This window comes from Mustela putorius, unplaced genomic scaffold (assembly GCF_011764305.1).
Source record: "Mustela putorius furo isolate JIRA1106 unplaced genomic scaffold, ASM1176430v1.1 tig00537339_pilon_pilon_pilon, whole genome shotgun sequence".
Taxonomy (NCBI): domain Eukaryota; kingdom Metazoa; phylum Chordata; class Mammalia; order Carnivora; family Mustelidae; genus Mustela; species Mustela putorius.
In genome coordinates, this window is record NW_025422461.1 from 374,530 (window position 1) to 397,523 (window position 22,994).

The window sequence follows — 22,994 nt, forward strand, 5'->3', positions numbered from 1 at the left end:
TATTCCTCAGGACAAGTGCACTACTGAGACAAGTGCACTCCTCAATACCCATCACCTAATTTAACAGATCTCCTCACCAATCTACCCTATGGTAGCCATAAGTTTGTTCTCTATAATCCAGAGTCTGTTTCTTGATTTCTCTCTCTCTCTCTCTCTTTCTCTTTTTTTCCCTTTTTGTTTTGTTTCCTAAATACCACAAATGACTGAAACCATATAGTATTTGACTTTCTGTCATTATCTATATGTCTGTTTTTGTGCCAGTACCATGCTTTCTTTATCACTAAAGTTCTGCAATGTAACTTGAAGTCCACAATTGTGATGCCTTTAGCTTTGCTTTTCTTTTTCAAGATTGCTTTGGCTCTTCGGGGTCTTTAGTGGTTCCATACAAATTTTAGGACTGTTTGCTCTAGCCCTGTGAAAAATGCTATTGTTGTTTTGATAGGTATTGCAATAAATGTATAGATTGCTTTGGGTAGTATAGACATTTTAACAATATGTGTTCTTCAAATCCATGAGCATGGAAAGTCTTTCCATTTCTTTGTGTCCCTTCAATTGCTGTCATCAGTACGTTATGGTTTTCAGAGTTCAGATCTTTCACCTCTTTGGTTAGGTTTATTCCTAGGTATCTTATTATTTTTGGAGGAATTTTTAATGGGATAGTTTCCCTTAATTTCTCTTTCTGCTGCTTTGTTATCCGTGTATATGAGTGTAATGTGTATGTCCACAATGATTTTGTATTCTTTAACTCTACTGAATTCGTGTACCAGGTCTAGCAACTTTTTGATGGAATTTTCTGGTTTCCTATATAGAGTATCATGTCACCTGTAAATAGTGAAAGTTCTCCTTCTTCCTTGCCTATACAGATGCCTTTTATTTCTTTTCATTGTCTGATTGCTGTGGCTAAGACATCCAATATTACGTTAAATAGCAGTGGTGAGAGTGGACATCTCTGCCTTGTTCCTGACTGTAAAGGAAAAGTTCTCAGTTTTTTGTGTTTTGTTTTTGTTTTTGTTTTTTCCAATGAAGAAAATAATAGCTGTGGGTTTCCAAATAGGACATTTTTATATTGAGTTATGTTTATTTTACACTTTTTTTTGAGGGTTGTTATCATAATTAGATGTTGTACTTTGCTAAAGGCCTTTTCTGCATCTATTGAAATGATCATAGGGTTCTTACCCTGTTTTTATTAATGTGCTGTATCACACTGATTGATTTGTGAATATTGAACCACCTTTGCAAGACATGAATGAATTCCATTTGATCATGATGAATGTCTTTTTAATGTATTATTGGATTCAATTTGCTAATATTTTATTGAGAATTTTTGCATCTATATTCATCAGGAATATTGAACTGTAATTTACCTTTTCAATAGACTCCTTACCTGGTTTTGATATCCGTGTAATGTTGGTGTCATAGAATAAATTTGGACATTTTCCTTCTTTTTTCATTTTTTAAATCATTTGAAAAGAATATGTATTAACTATTCTTTAAATGTTTCATAGAATATGCCTGTAAAGCCATTTGGCCCTGGACTTTTGTTTGTTGGGAGACGTTTGATTACTGATTTAATTTCTTTTGTGGTTATGGGTCTGTTCTAGTTTTGTAATTCTTCCTCTTTCAGTTTTGGTAATTTATATGTTTCTCAGCATTTATCCATTTCTTACAGATTAACCAGTTTGTTGGCATAGACCTTTTCATAATATTGTCTTATAATTCCTTGTATTTTGTGGTGTTGCTTGTTATTTTTCCTCCCTTGTTTGTGATTTTATTTATTTGGGTCCTTTCTTTTATCTTTATGGCAAGTCTGGTTAGAGGCTTATCAATTTTATTGATATTTTCAAAGAACCAGATCCTGGGTTTATTAATCTATTTCTTTTTTTTTTAATTTTTAGTTTCTATATCATCTATTTTTGCTTGAATCTTTATTATCTCCTTCCATCTGCTGGCTTTAGGATTCATTTGTTCTTTTTCTTTACCTCCTTTAAGTGTAAGTTTTTTTACACTTGTAGTGCCTAGGGATTTGTGCTTCAGAAAGTGTCTTCGGTGTGTGCTGTGTGCACTCTGCTATTGTTCTTTTTCTTTACGTCCTTTAAGTGTAAGTTTTGGTAGTTTATTTCTGATTTTTCTTGCTTCTTGAAGTAAGAATGTATTGCTATTTTTTTCTCTCTTAGGAATGCTTTTGCTATAATCCAAAGGTTTTGAAACTTTGTGTTTTCATTGTTACTTGTTTCCATGTATTTTTAAAATTTCTTCTTTGATTCCCTAGTTGACTAACTTATTGTTTAGAAGCATGTTGTTTAATCATGCTTAGTGAAATAAGTCAAGCAGAGAAAGACAACTATCATATGATCTCCCTGATATGAGGAAGTGGTGATGCAACATGGGGGCTTAAGTGGGTAGGAGAAGAATAAATGAAACAAGATGGGATTGGGAGGGAGACAAACCATAAGTGACTCTTAGTCTCACAAAACAAACTGGGGGTTGCTGGGGGGAGGGGGGTTGAGAGAAGGGGGTTGGGGTTATGGACATTGGGGAGGGTATGTGCTTTGGTGAGTGCTTTGAAGTGTGTAAACCTGGCGATTCACAGACCTGTACCACTGGGGATAAAAATATATGTTTATAAAAAATAAAAAAATTTTTAAAAAAAGAAGCATGTTGTTTAACCTCCATGTATTTGTGGTCTTTCTAGACTTTTTCTTGTAATTAATGTAGTTTCATAGTATTGTGGTCAGAAAAGGAGCATGGTATGAATTCAATCTTTTTCTATTTGTTGAGCCTTGATTTGTGACCTAATATGTGATCTATTCTGAAGAATGTCTCATGCACACTTGAGAAGAATGTGCATTCTACTGCTTTAAGATGAAATGTTCTGAATATATCTGTTAAGTCCATCTTCTCCAGTGTATCATTCAAGCCCATTGTTTCCTTGTTGATGTTCTGTTAAGATGCTCTTTCCATTGATGTTAAGTGGGTTGTTAAAGTCCCCTAATATTGTATTATTATCCATTAGTTACTATATTTTTGTTAATTCATTTATATATTTGGGTACTCCCATGTTGGGTCCATAAATAACTATGATTGTTATATTTTTTGTTGGATCATTCCTTTTATGAGTATACAGTGCCCTTCTTCGATAAAGTCTTTGTTTTAAAGTCTAGTTTGTCTGATATATAAGTATTGCTTTTCTGACTTTCTTTTGACATCCATTTTTGCGATAAATGATACTCCATCCCCTCACTTTCATTCCAAAGGTGACTTTTGGTCTGAAATTATACTTTATAGGCAGCATATAGGTCTTTTTTTTTCTTAATTCAATCTGACACCCTTTGTCATTTGATTGGAAATTTAGTCAATTTACATTCAAAGTAATTACTTTTTGAGAGAGAGAAACAAAAAGAGTGAGGGAAGGAACATAGGGAAAGTGAGAAAGAGAGGGCGAATCTTAAGCAGGGCCCATACCCTGCATGGAGACTTACATGAGGCTTGATTTCAGGACCCTGAGAACATGATCTGAGCTGAAGTCAAGAGTTAGATGCTTATTCAACTGTACCACCCAGGCATCCCCAAAGTTATTATTAAGATATGTATGTATATAGTGCCATTTTATTACTTGTTTTGTCATTGTATCTGTAGATTTTCTCTAATCTCTTCCTGATTTTTTTTTTCACCTTTGTTCTCTCCTTTCTACTAAAAAGTCTCCCCTTTGATATTTCTTGCAGGTCTGGTTCAGGGGTCAGGAACTACTTTATTTTTTGTTTGTCTGACATAGTCTTTTTATCTCTCCTTCTATTCTGAATGATAGTCTTGCTGAATAAAGTATTCTTGGCTGCAGATTTTTCCCACTCAGCACTTTTACTATATCATGCCACTCCCTTCTGGCTTCCAAGTATTTCTCCATCTGGCCTTATGGGTTTTCCCTAGTACATCAGGGACTTCTTTTCTCTTGATGCTTTTAAGATTTATTTTTATCACAATATTTAGCAAATTTAATTACATTATGTCTTGGTGCTGGCCTGCTTTTGTTAATTTTAATGGGAATTCTCTGTGCCTCCTGGACCTGGATATCTGTTTCCTTTCCCAGAGTAGGTAGTTTTCATCTATTAAAATTTCTGCCCCCTTTTCTCTCTCATCTCCTAGAACTCCTATAATACAAATATTACATTTGAGGGAGTCAGTAAGTTCCTTAAGTCTATTCTCATGTCACATAATTGTTCTTCCTCTCTTTTGTTCAGCTTCATTACTTTCTATTACTTTGTCTTATAGGCCAGCAATTCATTCTTTTTTTTTCAATTTATTTTATTTCTTTTAAGTGTTCCAGAATTCATTGTTTATGCACCACACCCAGTACTCCATGCAATACGTGCCCTCCATAATACCCACCACCAGGCTCACCCAATCTCCCACTCCCCTCCCCTCCAAAACCCTCAGTTTGTTTCTCAGAGTCTACAGTCTCTCTTGGTTTGTCTCCCTCTCTGATTTCCCCCAACTCACTTCTCCTCTCCAACTCCCAATGTCTTCCATGTTATTCCTTATGCTCCATAAGTAAGTGAAACCATATGATAATTGACTCTCTCTGCTTGACTTATTTCACTCAGCATAATCTCTTCCAGCTCCATCCATGTGGATACAAATGTTGGGTATTCACCCTTCCTGATGGAGGCATAATACTCCATTGTATATATGGACCATATCTTCTTTATCCATTCGTCCATTGAAGGGCATCTTGGTTTTTTCCACAGTTTGGCGACCATGGCCATTGCTGCTATAAACATTGGGGTACAGATGGCCCTTCTTTTCACTGCATCTGTATCTTTGGGGTAAATATGCAGTAGTGCAATTTCAGGGTCATAGGGAAGTTCTGGTTTTTTTTTTTAAGATTTTATTTATTTGACAGAGAGAGAGATCACAAGTAGGCAGAGAGGCAGGCAGAGAGAGAGAAGGGAGGAAGCAGGCTCCCTGCAGGGCAGAGAGCCCAACTCAGGGCTAGATCCCAGGACCCTGGGATCATGACCTGAGCCAAAGGCAGGGGCGTTAACCCACTGAGCCACCCAGGTGCCCCAGAAGTTCTGTTTTTAATTTCTTAAGGAATCTCCACACTGTTTTCCAATGTGGCTGCACCAACTTGAATTCCCACCAACAGTGTAAGAGGGTTCCCCTTTCACCACATCCTCTCCAACACATGTTGTTTACTGTCTTGTTAATTTTGGCCATTCTAACTGGTGTAAGTCAAACTCTCTCTTTTTGCAGATGACATGATACATTATATGGAAAACCCAAAAAACTCCACCCCCAAACTACTAGAACTCATATAGCAATTCAGTAATGTGGCAGGATACAAAATCAATGTACAGAAATCAGTTGCTTTCTTATACACTAACAATGAAAATATAGAAAGGGAAATGAGAGAATAGATTCCATTTACTCTTGCACCAAGAACCTTAAGATACCTGGAGATAAACCAAAGACATAAAGGATCTATACTCGAGGAACTACAGAACACTCATGAAAGAAATTGAAGAAGACAGCAATTCATTCTTCTGCTTCTTCTAGCCTGCTGTTCATTGCATCAAGCCAGCTTACAATCTCATTTACTTCACTCTTTATCTCTGATTCTTTTTTAACTATTTTATTTTTGTGGTAAGGGTCTCTCTGCTGTCTTCTATTCTTTTCTCAAGGCCAGTGAGTATCCTTCTGATCACTGCTTTAAATTCTCCATCAAGAATGTTACCTCTACCTGTGTCACCTAGATCTCTGACTGTGGCCTTATCCTGTTCTTTTATCTGGGACATAATCCTCTATGTTAGCATTTTGTCTAAGTCTCTGCCTTCTTCTCTGTATTAGAAAAACCAGTTATGTCTTTGGCTCCTGAAATTAATGCCTTAAGAAGAGATCATGTAGTGCCTAGGGATTTGTGCTTCAGAAAGTGTCTTCGGTGTGTGCTGTGTGCACTCTGCTGTTGTATTTTGGCTGCTCTATCCTTTAGGTCAGTCATTTGTAGAGGATCTCCTTGCCTACTGTGGACAGTGTTTGGTCCCTGGCCTGAATATAGTGAGCTAGGTGTGTTCCAGTTTGTTGTTGGAATGAGACCTGATACCACCTCCACCAGAACTGAGGTCCTTCAGAACTCTCTGTTCTGGAAACATGGTGTGGGCAGACATGTTTGTGCTGGTCTTCTGGGGGAAGGACACACTGTATTGGGAATGAGGCAAGTGTGAATGAAGACAATCCTGCCAGAGTACAGGGGTTGGGGCTTGGTGTATGCAAGTTAAACAGCCAGTGTCAGCACTGTGTTGCTCCCTGCAGGTGGCTCTCTATTTATGCTCAATAGCTGGGGAGGGAAAAGGCACCAGTCAGCTCTCTTATTCCCAAAGAGTTGTCTCTATGAATGTCACCTCACAGGGACACAAGTTCTGAGAAGAGTGCATAGCCTCCTCCCTTTGTGTCTCAGGTGTTCTTCAGATTGCTGTCTCCATGTTGTCTGGCTGTGGGTTGTTTACCTGCCCTTTCTCCAGGAGCAGAGAAGTGCCCTCCAGACTCTGTCCCTGCAAAGTTCACTGACCTTTAAAACTCAATGCTAAGTCCAGCTGCTTGTAAGAATTCAAGAAATTCAACTCCTCTCATCTTTCAACCCATGCATGGCTTCAGGGGAACATTATCCATATGCATTCCCATGTCTGTTCCTCTGTTGCCCTTCTTCATGACCACAACTCATTCCCCTCCATAGCACTCAGAATCTGTTTCTCCCCTAAACTTTATCTTTGCACTTCCTACATTCTTCACTATGGCCTCTTCTCTCCCGTTGATTGTGGAGTTTGTTCTGTCAGTCTTCAGGTCAGTTTCTGGAGAACTTAGCTTAATTTGATAATTATCTAACTGTGTTTGTGGGATGAGATGAACCTAGGGCCCTCCTACTCTGCCACTATCCTCCCCAACTCTCCCAATGGTCAATTGATTTCTCTTTCTTTCTTTCTTTCTTTTCTTTTCTTTTCTTTTCTTTTCTTTTCTTTTCTTTTTTACTTCTGCATGCAACCTGCTGAAATATGTTCTCTATTTTTATTTTTTTATTTGATTTTCTTTTTTCTTTTTTTTTGCCTTCATTAATTTTTTATTTTTTATAAACATATATTTTTATCCCCAGGGGTACATGTCTGTGAATCACCAGGTTTACACACTTCACAGCACTCACCAAAGCACATACCCTCCCCAATGTCCATAATCCCACCCCCTTCTCCCAAACCCCCTCCCCCCAGCAACCCTCAGTTTGTTTTGTGAGATTAAGAGTCACTTATGGTTTCAGTGTTCCAAGTTTCATTGTTTATGCACCAATCCCCATGCTCCATGCAATATGTGCCCTCCTTATTAACCACCACCAGGCTCACCTAATCTCCCACCCATATCCCCTCCAAAACCCTCAGTTTGTTTCTCAGAGTCCACAGTCTCTCATGGTTCTACTCCCCCTCCAATTTCACCCAATTCACTTTTCCTTTCCTTCTCCTAATGTCCTCCATTTATTTCTTATCCTCCACAAGTAAGTGAAACCATATGATAAATTACTATGTCTGCTTAACTTATTTCACTCAGCATAATCTCCTCCAGTCCACTCCATATTGATACAAAGGTTGAGTATTCATCCTTTCTGATTTTTACTAAAGTTGCCAAGACATTTCAATGAAGAAAGGAAGGCCTACCTAACAAATGGTTATGAAACAATGGTAAAAAGCATAATTCAGAACCACAAATATTATCAAGGAAAAATAATAATTTTATAAAATAATAAGTTAATTCTTCAAAAACATTTAACTTCCTGAAGTTTATATGCAAAATACAACAGAACATCAAAAAATACGAGTCAATATGTTATAGAATTGAAAAGAAGAATAGATAAAACAACACTAATGGCTGGAGAATTTATAACTCACTTCTCAGTAACTGGCAGAACAATAAGGATATAGAAGACCTGAATAACACTACCAACCAACTAGGTCAAATTCAAAATTATAGAAAACACTAGACCAATAGCAATGACAAAAGTAAAACATTTTCTTGTCAAATGTACACAGACATTTCATCAAAACAAAAAACCTACATTCAGATCTATAAAACAAATCTCATTACATTAAAAAAATAAAAATTGTAGAAAGTATGCACTTGAACCATAATAAAAACTAGAAATTAATAACAGAAAAATATCTATCTTACCTAAATATATGAAAATTAAATCACAATTCAAAATAAACATCAGTCAAAAACAAGTTTTGAGAGAAATTTAAAAATAATTTGAACTAAAGAGGAGTTAAGATGATAGAGAAGGAGGAGGGGGAATCTAAGCTTATCTCCTCCCTCTAACACAGTTAGATAGTTATCAAATCATTTTGAACACCTAATAAATCATTCAAAGGTCTAAGAGAACAAAAACTGCAAGTCTACAAGTAGAAAAGAGACCACATTTTGGAAGGTAGAAGTGCAGAGAGTTGATTTGGGGAAGATATAACTGTGGGTACTGCAGAGGGGAGGAAGCTTGCTTATGAGACTACCACAAAGTATGATAAGCAATGAGACACAAAATCTGAGCTTTTAGAAGTCCACTCTTGTGGGGGACACACCTAGTTTAAAGGTGCTCAGATGGAGAAGTGGGGCAGAGTCATGAGTGACAGCATGGCCTGAAGATTCCCTGTGTTGCAAGAAGAATCGGTGTCACCAATATGCTGTACTGTTCCGAGGCATAAGAGCAGAGATGTTGGCTGAGAGCAGTGAAACTTGGTGCTGTGTTTCTGCTCTATTTTGCCATTGACTCTGAAATGCTGCAAAGCCACATGACTGCTTTCTGGGGACAGATCAGCAAATGGGAAAATTGTGGTGAGAAACTTCTCCAGACTATCAGTGAAGATCCATGTAACAGGAGTCACTAAAATTTGTACTTTTGAAACTCAGTAATGCACCTGAGATAAGAAGCATGGTGAACACAGGGTTCTGATAGAAATCAGGGACACAAGAGGGGTGACTGGTTGCTCTGTGAAGATTTACTGATGAGTAGGGCTGTGAAATTTCAGCTCTAGGGTTAGAGAGAAGAATGCCACCATATTTATCCTACCCATCAGGACTGAAAGCATTCATGGAGCAAAACAGCACCAACTAGTAGAGGGCGGAGTTGCTTACAACAAGCCCTGCCCCGCTTCTTCCTGGAGGTACATGTCCACGAGGCATGTCCACCTGAGAATCAGCACAGCAGGTCACTTCACCAGAAGACAAGCACAAACTACTCACTCACACCAAAGCGTCAACTTTAAGGTAGATACAGTCTAGCTTTCATGTTTCTTTTTTATTTCTTTATGATTTTGTCATTTATTTTCTTATGTTTTCAATGCCTTTTAAAGATGATGATGATGATTATATGTTTTACCTGTTGTATATTTTTATTTTATTTTATTTTTTATTTTAAATCTGGATTCTTTTTTTAATTTGAAGTCAATTGGCCAACATATAGTACATCATTAGTTTGCGATGTACACTTCAGTAATTCAGCAGTTGTATATAACATCCAGTGCTCATCACATCATGTGCCCTCCTTAATGTGCATCACCCAGTTACTCCATCCTCCCACACACCTCCTTTCCAAAAACCATCAGTTTCTTTCCCATAGTTAAGTCTCTCATAGTTTGTCTCCCTCTCTGATTTCATCCTATTCAGTTTTCTCTCTACTGTTCTGTGTCTTATATTCCACATATAAGTGAAACAATATGACAATTGTCTTTCCCTGATTGACTTATTTTGCTAAGCATAATACCCTCCAGTTCCATCCACATTGATGTAAATGGTAAGATTTCATCCTTTCTGATGGCTGAGTAATAGTCCGTTGTAAAAATATACCACATCTTCTTTATTAATTCCTCTGTTAATGGACATCTGGGCTCCTTTCATAGTTTGGTAATTGTGGACATTGCTGCTATTCCATAGTGGCTGTACCAGCTTACATTCCCACCAACAGTGTAAGAGTGTTCTCCATTCTCCACAACCTCTCCAACATTTGTTGTTTCTTGCCTGGTCAATTTTTACCATTCTAACTGGTGTAAGGTGGTATCTCATTGTGGTTTTGATTTGTATTTCCCAATCCCAAGTGATGTTGAGCATTTTTTCATGTGTCTGTTGGCCATTTGTATGTCTCCTCTGGAGAAATAGTGTCCATGTACACTGTTGCTTGCTTTCTTGGCTGGACTATTTGTTTTTTTGGTGTCGACTATGACAAGGTCTTTATAGATCTTGTATACTAGCCTTTATCTGATGTGTCATTTGTTAATATCTTCTCTCATTCCATAAGCTGCCTTTAGTCTTGTTGACTGTTTCCTTTGCTATGCAAAAGTTTTTCATCTTGAGGAACTCCCAATCATTCATTTTTGCTTTTGTTTCCCTAGCCTTTGGAAACAGGCTTAGCAAGAATTTGTTGCAGCTGAGGTGGAAGGGGTTGCTCTCTGTGTTCTACTCAAAGATTTTAGTGCATTCTTGTCCAACATTCAGGTCCTTCATCCATTTTGAGTTTATCATTGTGTATGGTGTAAGAAAATGGTCTAGTTTCATTCTTCTACATGTGGCTGTCCAATTTTCTCAGCACACTTTATTGAAGAGACTTCCCTCTTTCCATTGGATATTCTTTCCTGTTTTGACAAAGATTAGCTGGCCATAGAGTTGAGGGTCTATTTTGGGGTCCTATATTTTGTTCCATTGATCTGTCTGTCCATGATTTCCATGGTGTCCTGATGTCCTGATGATAACAGCTTTATAATAGAGCTTGAAATCAGACATTTTGTTGCCCCATTTTGGTTTTATTTTTCAGCATTCTTCTGGCTATTTGGGGGTATTTTCTGATTCCATACAAATTTTAGGGTTATTTGTTCCAGCTCTGTTGTTGGAACAAGAAGATGTTGCTGGTGTTTTGTTAAGGATTGCATGGAATGTGTGGCTTGTTTGGATAGCATAGACATTTTAACAGTATTTGTTCATCCAATTCATAAACATGGAATATTTTCCATTTCTTTGTGTCTTCCTCAATTTCTTTCATAAATGTTCTGTAGTTTTTAAAGTACAGATCTTTTACCTCTTTGGTTAGGCTGATTCCTGCTTTTCTGTGGTTTTTGGTGCAGTTGTAAATGGGACCAATTCCTTAATTTTTCTTTGTTCAGTAACATTTTTAGTGTATAGAAATGCATCTGCTTTCCTGGCATTGATTTAATAACCTGCCATATTGCTGAATTTTTTTAATTCTTTAATTTTCTGAACAACTCTCTCATTCCTTAGTAGGATGTTATTTAACCTCCAAGTATTTGAGCTGCTTCCAAATTTCCTATTATGATATAGATCAATGTTCAAAGAATTGTGGTATGAAAACATGCAGAGAATAAACCCAATCTTTGGTACCAGTTGAAACCTGATTTGTGACCTAGTATGTGATCTATTCTAGAGAATGTTCCACATGCACTCAAGAAAAATGTGTACTCTGTTGCATTAGGATGGGATGTGCTGTACATATATATGAACTCCATCTGGTCCAGTGTGTCATTCAAAGTCCTTGTTTCCTTGTTGATCTGCATAGATGATGTGTCCATTGTTGTGAGTGGGGTGTTAAAATACCCTGGTCTTTTTGTATTATTATCAGTGCATTTCATTGATTTTATTATTAATTGGTTTATATAATTGACTCCTCCCATGTTAGGGGTAAAAATAGTTAGAGATTATAAATCTTCTTATTGGATAGGCACTTTAAGTATGATTTAGCATGCTGGCACAGAAATTAGTTGCATTTCTATACACTAAAAATGTGACTGAAGAAAGAGAAATTAAGGAATCCATTCCATTTACATTAACACCCAAAACCATAAGATACCTAGGAATAAACCTAACCAAAGAGGAAAGGATCTGTATTCTAGAAACTACAGAACACTTATGAAAGATATTGATGAAGATACAGAGAGATGGAAAAATATTCCATGATCATGGATTGGAAGAATAAACATTGTTAAAATGTCTATGCTACCCAGAGAAATCTACACATTACATGCAAACCCTATCAAAATACCATTGACATTTTCACAGAGCTGGAACAAACAATCCTAGAATTTCTATGGAACAAGGAAAGACCCTGAAATGGCAGGGGAATGTTGAAAAAGAAAACCAAAGATGGGGGCATCACAATACCTGACATAAAGCTATATTACAAAGCTGTGATCATCAAGATAAAATAAATTGGCAAAAAAAACCAGACACATAGATCAAAGGAACAGAACAGAAATCCCAGAAGTGGACCCTCAAAATTATGTTCAAATAATCTTTGACAAAGCAGAAAATATCCAATGCGAAAAAGCCAGTCTCTTCAATAAATGGTGCTGGGAAATTGGACAACCACATGCAGAAGAAGGAAACTGGACCATTCTCTTACACAGTACACAGTGACAAACTCTAAATGGATGAAAGACCTGAATGTGAGACGGGAATCCATCAAAATCATAGAGGAGAACACTGGCAGTAATCTCTTCAACATCAGACACAGCCACTTCTTGCAAGACATGACTTTTAAGGCAAGGAAAACAAAAGCAAAGGTTTATAAATCTTATTAGTTCTTTCAAAGAACAAGCTTCTAGTTCTGTTGATCTGTTCTACTGTTTTTCTGGTTTCTATTTCATTGATATTTGCTCTAATCTTTGTTATATCCCTTCGCTACTTGCTTTAGGCTTTATTTGCTGTTCTTTCTCTGGGTTAGCATTTGTGTTGGGGATTTTTCTAACTTTTTGAGAAAGGCTTGGATGGCTATGTACTTCCTTCTGAAGTTCACCTTTGCAGTATCCCACAGGGTTTGAACTGAAGTGTTTTCATTCTCTTAGTTTCAGTGAATAGTTTAAATTCTTATTTAATTTCTTCTTTGACTGATTTATTATTTAGCAGGAGGCTCTTTAATCTTCAGGTATTTGAGTTCCTTCTAAATTTCTTCTTGGTATTGAGTTCCAGTTTCAAAGCATTGTGGTCTGAAAAATATGCAAGAAATAACCTCAGTCTTTTGGTATCGGTTGAGACCTGATTTGTGACCTAGTATGTGATCTGTTCTGGAGAAAGTTCCATGTGCAATCAAAAAGAACCCATATTCTATTTTTTTAGAATGGAATGCTCTGCGTGTCTGTGAAGTCCATCTGGTCCAATGTGTCCTTCAAAGATCTAGTTACTTTGTTATTCTTCTGCTTAAGTGATCTGTCCCTGGCTGTGAGTGGAGTGTTGAGGTCTCCTACTGTTAATGTATTATTATTGATATGTTTCTTTACTTTGGTTACTAATTGGTTTATATAGCTGGCTGCTCCCATGTTGGGGGCATAGATATTTACAATTGTTAGATCTTCTTGTTGGATATACCCCTTAAGTATGGTCGAGTGGCCCTCTCCATCTCTTACTACAGTCTTTTATTTGAAATCTAAATTGTCTGATATGAGAATTGCTACCCCAGCTTTCTTTTGAGGTCCATTAGTGTGATAAATTGTTCTCCATCCCTTCACTTTCAAACTGGAGGTGTCTTTAGGTTCAAAATGAGTCTCTTGCAGACAGCACATAGATGAATTCTACTTTTATATCCAATCTGATAATCTGTGTTTTTTTATTGGAGCATTCAGTCCATTCACATTTAGAGTAACAATTGAAAGATCAGTTTTTAGTGTCATTGCATTATCTGTAAAATCCCTGTTTCTGTAGATTGTCTCTGTTACTTTCTGGTTTATGTTACTCATGGGCCTCTCTTTGCATAAAGTATCACCCTTATATTTCTTGCAGGGGTGTCTTGGTGATCACATATTCTTTCAATTTCTGTCTGCCTGGAAATTCCTTATCTTTCCTTCATTCTGAATGATAAGCCTTTCTGGATAAAGTATTATTGGCTGCATGTTCTTCTCCTTTAGTATCCTGAGTATATCTTGCCAGCCCTTCCTGGTCCCTTAGGTTTCTGTGGAGAGGTCTGATGATATTTTGATGTTCCTTCCTCTGCACATAAGAAATCTCTTTCCCCAGCTGCTCTCAGGATAGATTCCTTGGCTCTATAATTTGCAAGTTTCACAATTATATGCCAGGGTGTTACTATATTGTTATTGTTGTTAGAAGGAGTCCTCTCTGCCTCTTGGACAAGAATGCTTGTTTCATTCCCAGACTAGGGAAGTTATCAGCCATGATTTTCACAAATACACCTTCTAGTCCTCTCTCTCTCTCCATCCCCTACTGGATCCTGATGCTCCTCATATTGTTTGTTTGTTTGTTTGTTTGTTTGTTTAATAATGCATCATCAAGGGGGGAGGAGTCAAGATGGCGGAGAAGTAGCAGCCTGAGACTGCTTCAGATAGCCGGAGATCAGCTAGATAGCTTATCTAAAGATTGCAAACACCTGAAAATCCATCGGCACATCTAAGAGAAGAAGAACAGCAATTCTGGAAACAGAAAAACAACCACTTTCTGAAAGGTAGGACCGGCGGAGAAGTGAATCCAAAGCGACGGGAAGATAGATCCGGGGGGAGGGGCCGGCTCCCTGCAAGCGGCGGAGCAACCGCGCACAAAATCAGGACTTTGAAAAGTCTGTTCCGCTGAGGGACATCGCTCCAGAGGCTAAACAGGGGCGAAGCCCACGCAGGGTCAGGGTGGCCTCAGGTCCCGCAGGGTCACAGAAGGATCGGGGGTGTCTGAGTGTCACAGAGCTTGCGGGTATTGGAACAGGAAAGCCGGCTACAAAGACAGAGCCAACAGTAAGCTTGCAGCTTGGGATGACCATGAACCGGTCGCAGGCTCGGTGAGCTCGGAGCGCGGCCGGAGGTCAGGCAGACGGGAGTAACTGGGCGCTGTTCTCTGAGGGCGCACTGAGGAGTGGGGGCCCGGGCTCTCAGCTCCTCTGGGCCGGAGACCAGGAGGCCGCCATTTGTATTCCCGTCCTCTGGAACTCTACGGAAAGCGCTCAGGGAACAAAAGCTCCTGAAAGCAAACCTGAGCGGATTACTCACCCCGGCCCCGGGTAAGGGCGGTGTAATTCTGCCTGGGGCAAAGACACTTGAGAATCACTACAACAGGACCCTCCCCCAGATGATCAACAAGAAATCCAGCCAAGACCAAGTTCACCTACCAAGGAGTGCGGTTTCAATGCCAAGGAGAGCAGCAGAATACCAGAGGAGGAGAAAGCCAAGCACGGAAATCATGGCTTTTTCCCTGTGATTTTTTTTTTAGTCTTGCAGTTAATTTAATTTTTTTCTTTTTCATTTTTTGTTGTTTTTTTTTTCCTGCCTTCGGGTAAAATTTTTTTTAACTGTAACTTTTTCTTTTTTAACGATTTTTTACTAGTTTATCTAATATATATATTTTTTCTTTTTTACATTTTTCTTAGGTGTTTTCTTTTTTTTTAATTCTTTTCATTTCTTTTTTTTTCTTTTTTCTTTCTTTTCCTTTCTTCCTATTTGAACCTCTTTTTATCCCCTTTCTCCCCCCTCACGATTTGGGATCTCTTCTAATTTGGTTAAAGCATATTTTCCTGGGGTTGTTGCCACCCTTTTAGTATTTTAATTGCCCCTTCATATACTCTTATCTGGACAAAATGACAAGACGGAAAAATTCAACACAAAAAAAAAAGAACAAGAGGCAGTACCGAAGGCTAGGGACCTAATCAATACAGACATTGGTAATATGTCAGATCAAGAGTTCAGAATGACAATTCTCAAGGTTCTAGCTGGGCTCGAAAAAGGCATGGAAGATATTAGAGAAACCCTCTCGAGAGATATAAAAGCCCTTTCTGGAGAAATAAAAGAACTAAAATCTAACCAAGTTGAAATAAAAAAGCTATTAATGAGGTGCAATCAAAAATGGAGGCTCTCACTGCTAGGATAAATGAGGCAGAAGAAAGAATTAGTGATATGGAAGACCAAATGACAGAGAATAAAGAAGCTGAGCAAAAGAGGGACAAACAGCTACTGGACCACGAAAGGAGAATTGAAAGACAAGTGACACCATAAGACAAAACAACATTAGAATAATTGGGATTCCAGAAGAAGAAGAGAGAGAGAGGGGAGCAGAAGGTATACTGGAGAGAATTATTGGGGAGAATTTCCCCAATAAGGCAAAGGGAACGAGCATCAAAATTCAGGAGGCTCAGAGAACGCACCTCAAAATCAATAAGAATAGGCCCACACCCCATCAACTAATAGTAAAATTTACAAGTCTCAGTGACAAAGAGAAAATCCTGAAAGCAGCCCGGGAAAAGAAGTCTGTAACATACAATGGTAAAAATATTAGATTGGCAGCTGAATTATCCACAGAGACCTGGCAGGCCAGAAAAAGCTGGCATGATATTTTCAGAGCACTAAATGAGAAAAACATGAAGCCCAGTATACTATATTCAGCTAGGCTATCATTGAAAATAGAAGGAGAGATTAAAAGCTTCCAGGACAAACAAAAACTGAAAGAATTTGCAAACACCAAACCAGCTCTACAGGAAATATTGAAAGGGGTCCTCTAAGCAAAGAGAGAGCCTACAAGTGGTAGATCAGAAAGGAACAGAGACCATATACAGTAACAGTCACCTTACAGGCAATACAATGGCACTAAATTCATATCTCTCAATAGTTACCCTGAATGATAATGGGCTAAATGCCCCAATCAAAAGACACAGGGTATCAGAATGGATAAAAAAACAAAACCCATCTATATGTTGCCTCCAAGAAACTCATTTTAAGGCCGAAGACACCTCCAGATTTAAACTGAGCGCGTGGAAAAGAATTTACCATGCTAATGGACATCAGAAGAAAGCAGGAGTGGCAATCCTTATATCAGATCAATTAGATTTTAAGCCAAAGACTATAATAAGAGATGAGAAAGGACACTATATCATACGCAAAGGGTCTGTCCAATAAGAAGATCTAACAATTTTAAATATCTATGCCCCCAACGTGGGAGCAGCCAACTATATAAACCAATTAATAACAAAATCAAAGAAACACATCAACAATAATACAATAATAGTAGGGGACTTTAACACCCCCCTCACTGAAATGGACAGATCATCCAAGCAAAAGATCAACAAGGAAATAAAGGCCTTAAATGACACACTGGACCAGATGGACATCACAGATATATTCAGAACATTTCATCCCAAAGCAACAGAATACACATTCTTCTCTAGTGCACATGGAACATTCTCCAGAATAGATCACATCCTCGGTCCTAAATCAGGACTCAACCGGTATCAAAAGATTGGGATCATTCCCTGCATATTTTCAGACCACAATGCTCTAAAGCTAGAACTCAACCACAAAAGGAAGTTTGGATAGAACCCAAATACATGGAGGCTAAACTGCATCCTTCTAAAGAATGAATGGGTCAACCAGGAAATTAAAGAAGAATTGAAAAAAATCATGGAAACAAATGATAATGAAAATACAACGGTTCAAAATCTGTGGGACACAACAAAGGTAGTCCTGAGAGGAAAATATATAGCGGTACAAGCCTTTCTCAAGAAACAAGAAAGGTCTCAGGTACACAACCTAACCCTACATCTAAAGGAGCTGGAGAAAGAACAAGAAAGAAACCCTAAGCCTAGCAGGAGAAGAGAAATCATAAAGATCAGAGCAGAAATCAATGAAATAGAAACCAAAAAAACAATAGAACAAATCAAGGAAACTAGGAGCTGGTTCTTTGAAAGAATTAATAAAATTGATAAATCCCTGGCCCGACTTATCAAAAAGAAAAGAGAAAGGACCCAAATAAATAAAATCATGAATGAAAGAGGAGAGATCACAACTAACACCAACGAAATACAAACTATTAATAGAACATACTATGAGCAACTCTACGCCAACAAATTTGACAATCTGGAAGAAATGGATGCATTCCTAGAAACATATAAACTACCACAACTGAACCAGGAAGAAATAGAAAGCCTGAACAGACCAATAACCAGTAAGGAGATTGAAACAGTCATTAAAAATCTCCAAATAAACAAAAGCCCAGGACCAGATGGCTTCCCGCTGGAATTCTACCAAACATTTAAAGAAGACCTAATTCCTATTCTCCTGAAACTGTTCCAAAAAATAGAAATGGAAGGAAAACTTCCAAACTCATTTTATGAGGCCAGCATCACCTTGATCCCAAAACCAGACAAGGATCCCATCAAAAAAGAGAGCTATAGACCAATATCCTTGATGAACACAGATGCGAAAATACTCAACAAAATACTAGCCAGTAGGATTCAACAGTACATTAAAAGGATTATTCACCACGACCAATTGGGATTTATTCCAGGGCTGCAAGGTTGGTTCAACATCCGCAAATCAGTCAATGTGGTACAACACATCAATAAAAGAAAGAACAAGAACCATATAATACTCTCAATAGATGCTGAAAAAACATTTGACAAAGTACAGCATCCCTTACTGATCAAAACTCTTCAAAGTGTAGGGATAGAGGGCACATACCTCAATATCATCAAAGCCATCTATGAAAAACCCACCGCAAATATCATTCTCAATGGAGAAAAACTGAAAGCTTTTCCGCTAAGGTCAGGAACACGGCAGGGATGTCCATTATCACCACTGCTATTCAACATCGTACTAGAGGTCCTAGCCTCAGCAATCAGACAACACAAGGAAATTAAAGGCATCCAAATCGCCAAAGAAGAAGTCAAATTATCACTCTTTGCAGATGATATGATACTATATGTGGAAAACCCAAAAGACTCCACTGCAAAACTGCTAGAACTTATACAGGAATTCAGTAAAGTGTCAGGATATAAAATCAATGCACAGAAATCAGTTGCATTTCTCTACACAAACAAGACAGAAGAAAGAGAAATTAAGGAGTCAATCCCATTTACAATTGCACCCAAAACCATAAGGTACCTAGGAATAAACCTAACCAAAGAGGCACAGAATCTATACTCAGAAAACTATAAAGTACTCATGAAAGAAATTGAGGAAGACACAAAGAAATGGAAAAATGTTCCATGCTCCTGGATTGGAAGAATAAATATTGTGAAAATGTCTATGCTACCTAAAGCAATCTACACATTTAATGCAATTCCTATCAAAGTACCATCCATCTTTTTCAAAGAAATGTAAGAAATAATGCGAAAATTTATATGGAACCAGAAAAGACCTCGAATAGCCAAAGGGATATTGAAAAAGAAAGTCAACGTTGGTGGCATCACAATTCCGGACTTCAAGCTCTATTACAAAGTTGTCATCATCAAGACAGCATGGTACTGGCACAAAAACAGACATATAGATCAATGGAACAGAATAGAGAGCCCAGAAATAGACCCTCAAATCTATGGTCAACTAATCTTCGACAAAGCAGGAAAGAATGTCCAATGGAAAAAAGACAGCCTCTTCAATAAATGGTGCTGGGAAAATTGGACAGCCACATGCAGAAAAATGAAATTGGACCATTTCCTTACACCACACACAAAAATAGACTCAAAATGGATGAAGGACCTCAATGTGAGAAAGGAATCCATCAAAATCCTTGAGGAGAACACAGGCAGCAACCTCTTCGACCTCTGCCGCAGCAACATCTTCCTAGGAACAACGCAAAAGGCAAGGGATTCGAGGAAAAAAATGAACTATTGGGATTTCATCAAGATCAAAAGCTTTTGCACAGCAAAGGAAACAGTTAACAAAATCAAAAGACAACTGACAGAATGGGAGAAGATATTTGCAAACGACATATCAGATAAAGGACTAGTGTCCAGAATCTATAAAGAACTTAGCAAACTCAACACCCAAAGAACAAATAATCCAATCAAGAAATGGGCAGAGGACATGAACAGACATTTCTGCAAAGAAGACATCCAGATGGCCAACAGACACATGAAAAAGTACTCCATATCACTCGGCATCAGGGAAATACAAATCAAAACCACAATGAGATATCACCTCACACCAGTCAGAATGGCTAAAATCAACAAGTCAGGAAATGACAGATGCTGGCGAGGATGTGGAGAAAGGGGAACCCTCCTACACTGTTGGTGGGAATGCAAGCTGGTGCAGCCACTCTGGAAAACAGCATGGAGGTTCCTCAAAATGTTGAAAATAGAACTGCCCTGTGACCCAGAAATTGCACTATTGGGTATTTACCCTAAAGATACAAACGTAGTGATCCAAAGGGGCTCCTGCACCCGAATGTTTATAGCAGCAATGTCCACAATAGCCAAACTATGGAAAGAACCTAGATGTCCATCAACAGATCAATGGATCAAGAAGATGTGGTATATATACACAATGGAATACTATGCAGCCATCAAAAGAAATGAAATCTTGCCATTTGCGACAACATGGATGGAATTAGAGCGTATCATGCTTAGCGAAATAAGTCAAGCAGAGAAAGACAACTATCATATGATCTCCCTGATATGAGGAAGTGGTGATGCAACATGGGGGCTTAAGTGGGTAGGAGAAGAAGAAATGAAACAAGATGGGATTGGGAGGGAGACAAACCATAAGTGACTCTTAATCTCACAAAACAAACTGAGGGTTGCTGGGGGGAGGGGGCTTGGAGGAAGAGGGGTGGGGTTATGGACATTGGGGAGGGTATGTGCTTTGGTGAGTGCTGTGAAGTGTGTAAACCTGGCGATTCACAGACCTGTACCCCTGGGGATAAAAATATATGTTTATTAAAAAAAATTAAAAATTGAACATGGAAAAAAAAGAAAGTGAAAAAAATGAAAATTTAAAAAATCTTTAAAAAGTTTGTAAAAATAAACTATTTATATAGTAAAAGAAAAAGAAAAGGGAATTTTTAAACTGATAGAGTAAAGAATCGTGAGTAAAAAATTTTGAATTCTATCTACTATTTCCCTGTAGCTCTGGAGTTTTTCAGTTCAGTGTGGTTGGTAAACTGGCTTTTAGCCAGATATTCCTGCTGGTCTTCTTGGAGAAAGACCTGTTGTGTTGACTCTCAAGTGTTTTTCCATGAACAGAGTTACACTGCTCTTGCCAGGGAGGCAGCCTCAGTGTAAGTGGGTCTAGGCTTCTCTATGTGACTTTTATTTCCTGAAGGCTTTCCTAGCCACTCTAGAGGATGAGAAAAAAAATGGCGATCATCTGATTTCCAGCTGCGGAGCTATAAGATTGTGGCCCCCACTTTTCAGTTTGTCCTCAGGGAAAACCAGTCCTTTTTGTCTCCCTATTTCCATCCGCACTCTGTGTTCACCCACCCTGTGACCAAGTGTTTTTATCTGGGACACGGAATCCTGTTTTGAGTGTCCCAATTTTGCAGACTCCTCTAGTGTGGACCCAGGTTTCTCCTCCTAGGAGAAGGAGGAGGGTCTCCCCTTGCGGTTCTGCCACTTGCTGTGACCCTGCTCCAAGAGCAGTTGCCTGGTCATGCAGGTGTTTGTAGTTTGTGGCAATACTGAGCTGAAAGCCCACTCCTGGGCGCACTGACTGCAGCTGGCTTCCTATATTTGATGCTGGAGAACTCTGCTTCACTCAGATACCTCCATTCTTTCTGTGTTCCCAGGTATCATGAGACCACACTGTCTCACCCAAGATTCTGACCTACTTCACCACCTGAGCACCTTTCAGGCAGGGATATCCCTCACCAGAGAAGACTTTTTAAAAGTTCTGATTTTGTGCTCCACTGTTAAATCAGTTTCCAGTAGTTGGCTTACAGAGGCTTTATCTTTCAATATATCCCCTCAGATTCACTTCTCTAAACCTTCTACCTTGCAAAAAGTGGATGGTTTTCTATTTGTAGAATTGAAGCATTTCTTTTCTTATATCTCAGATTAAGTTCACAGGTGTTCAGAATGATTTAATAGCTATATAGCTGAATTCAAGGGAACAGACGAAACAAGGGTTGCCTACTCTTCCACCATCTTCCCTCCATTCTTCCTTAATCTACATTCTTTTAACAAGCAGACCAAAACACACCCAGGATCTAGTTTGTTTGTTCTTTGGTATTTTTCTCTTTTCTTTTCTTTTTCTTGTTTTTTCTTTTCTGGACAAAATGACAAAATTAAGAAACCTACCACAAAAGAAAGAACATAAAGCAGAACTCATGGCCAAGAACTTAATCAAAACAGAAATAAGTAACATGTCCAAACAAGAAGTTAAAACAATTATAAGGATTCTAGTTGAGCATGAAAAAAGCATAGAAGATACTGGAGAATTCCTTATTGCAGAGATTAAAGAATTAAAATCCAGTCAGGCCAAAATTAAAAATGCCATAATAGAGATACAAATACAAGTGGATCCCTCAACAATGAGGATTGATGAAGCAGAGAAACAATTCAGTAATATAGAATATAAAATTGTAGAATATAATGAAGCTACAAAGAAGAAAGGTCATGGATCACAAAGGTAGGTTTAGGGAAGTCAACAACTTATTAAAACATAATGACATCCATATCATAGAAGTCTCAGAAGATGAAAAGAGAGTAAAAGAGGTAGAAGGTTTATTCAAACAAATTATAGCTGAAAAGTTCCCTAATCTGGTGAAGGATGCAGATATCAAAATACAAGAAGCACAGAGAAATCCCACTAACTTCAACAAAAACCAATCTTCACCAAGGCATATCATTGTCAAATTCACAAAATACAGACAGGGAAGAATCCTGGAAGCAGCAAGGGAAAAAAGCCTTTAATCTACAAAGGAAGACGGGACAGACTTGCAGCAGATCTGTACACAGAAACTTGGCAGGCTAGAAGACAGAATATTTTCAACCAGGGAAATGGGAAATACATGCAACCAAGAAGTATTTATCCAGCAAGGCTGTCAGCCACAATAGAAGGAAAGATAAAGAGATTCCCAAACAAAGCAAACAAACAAAAAACTAACGGAGTTTGCCACCACTAAATCTGCAAGCAATATTAAGGGGTACTCTTTGAGTGAGGAAAAAACAAACAAACAAAAAACAACAAAGGTTGGGGGGGGATTGGTGAGCCTGGTGATGATTATTAAGGAAGGCATGGATTGCACTGAGCACTGGGTGTCATACACAA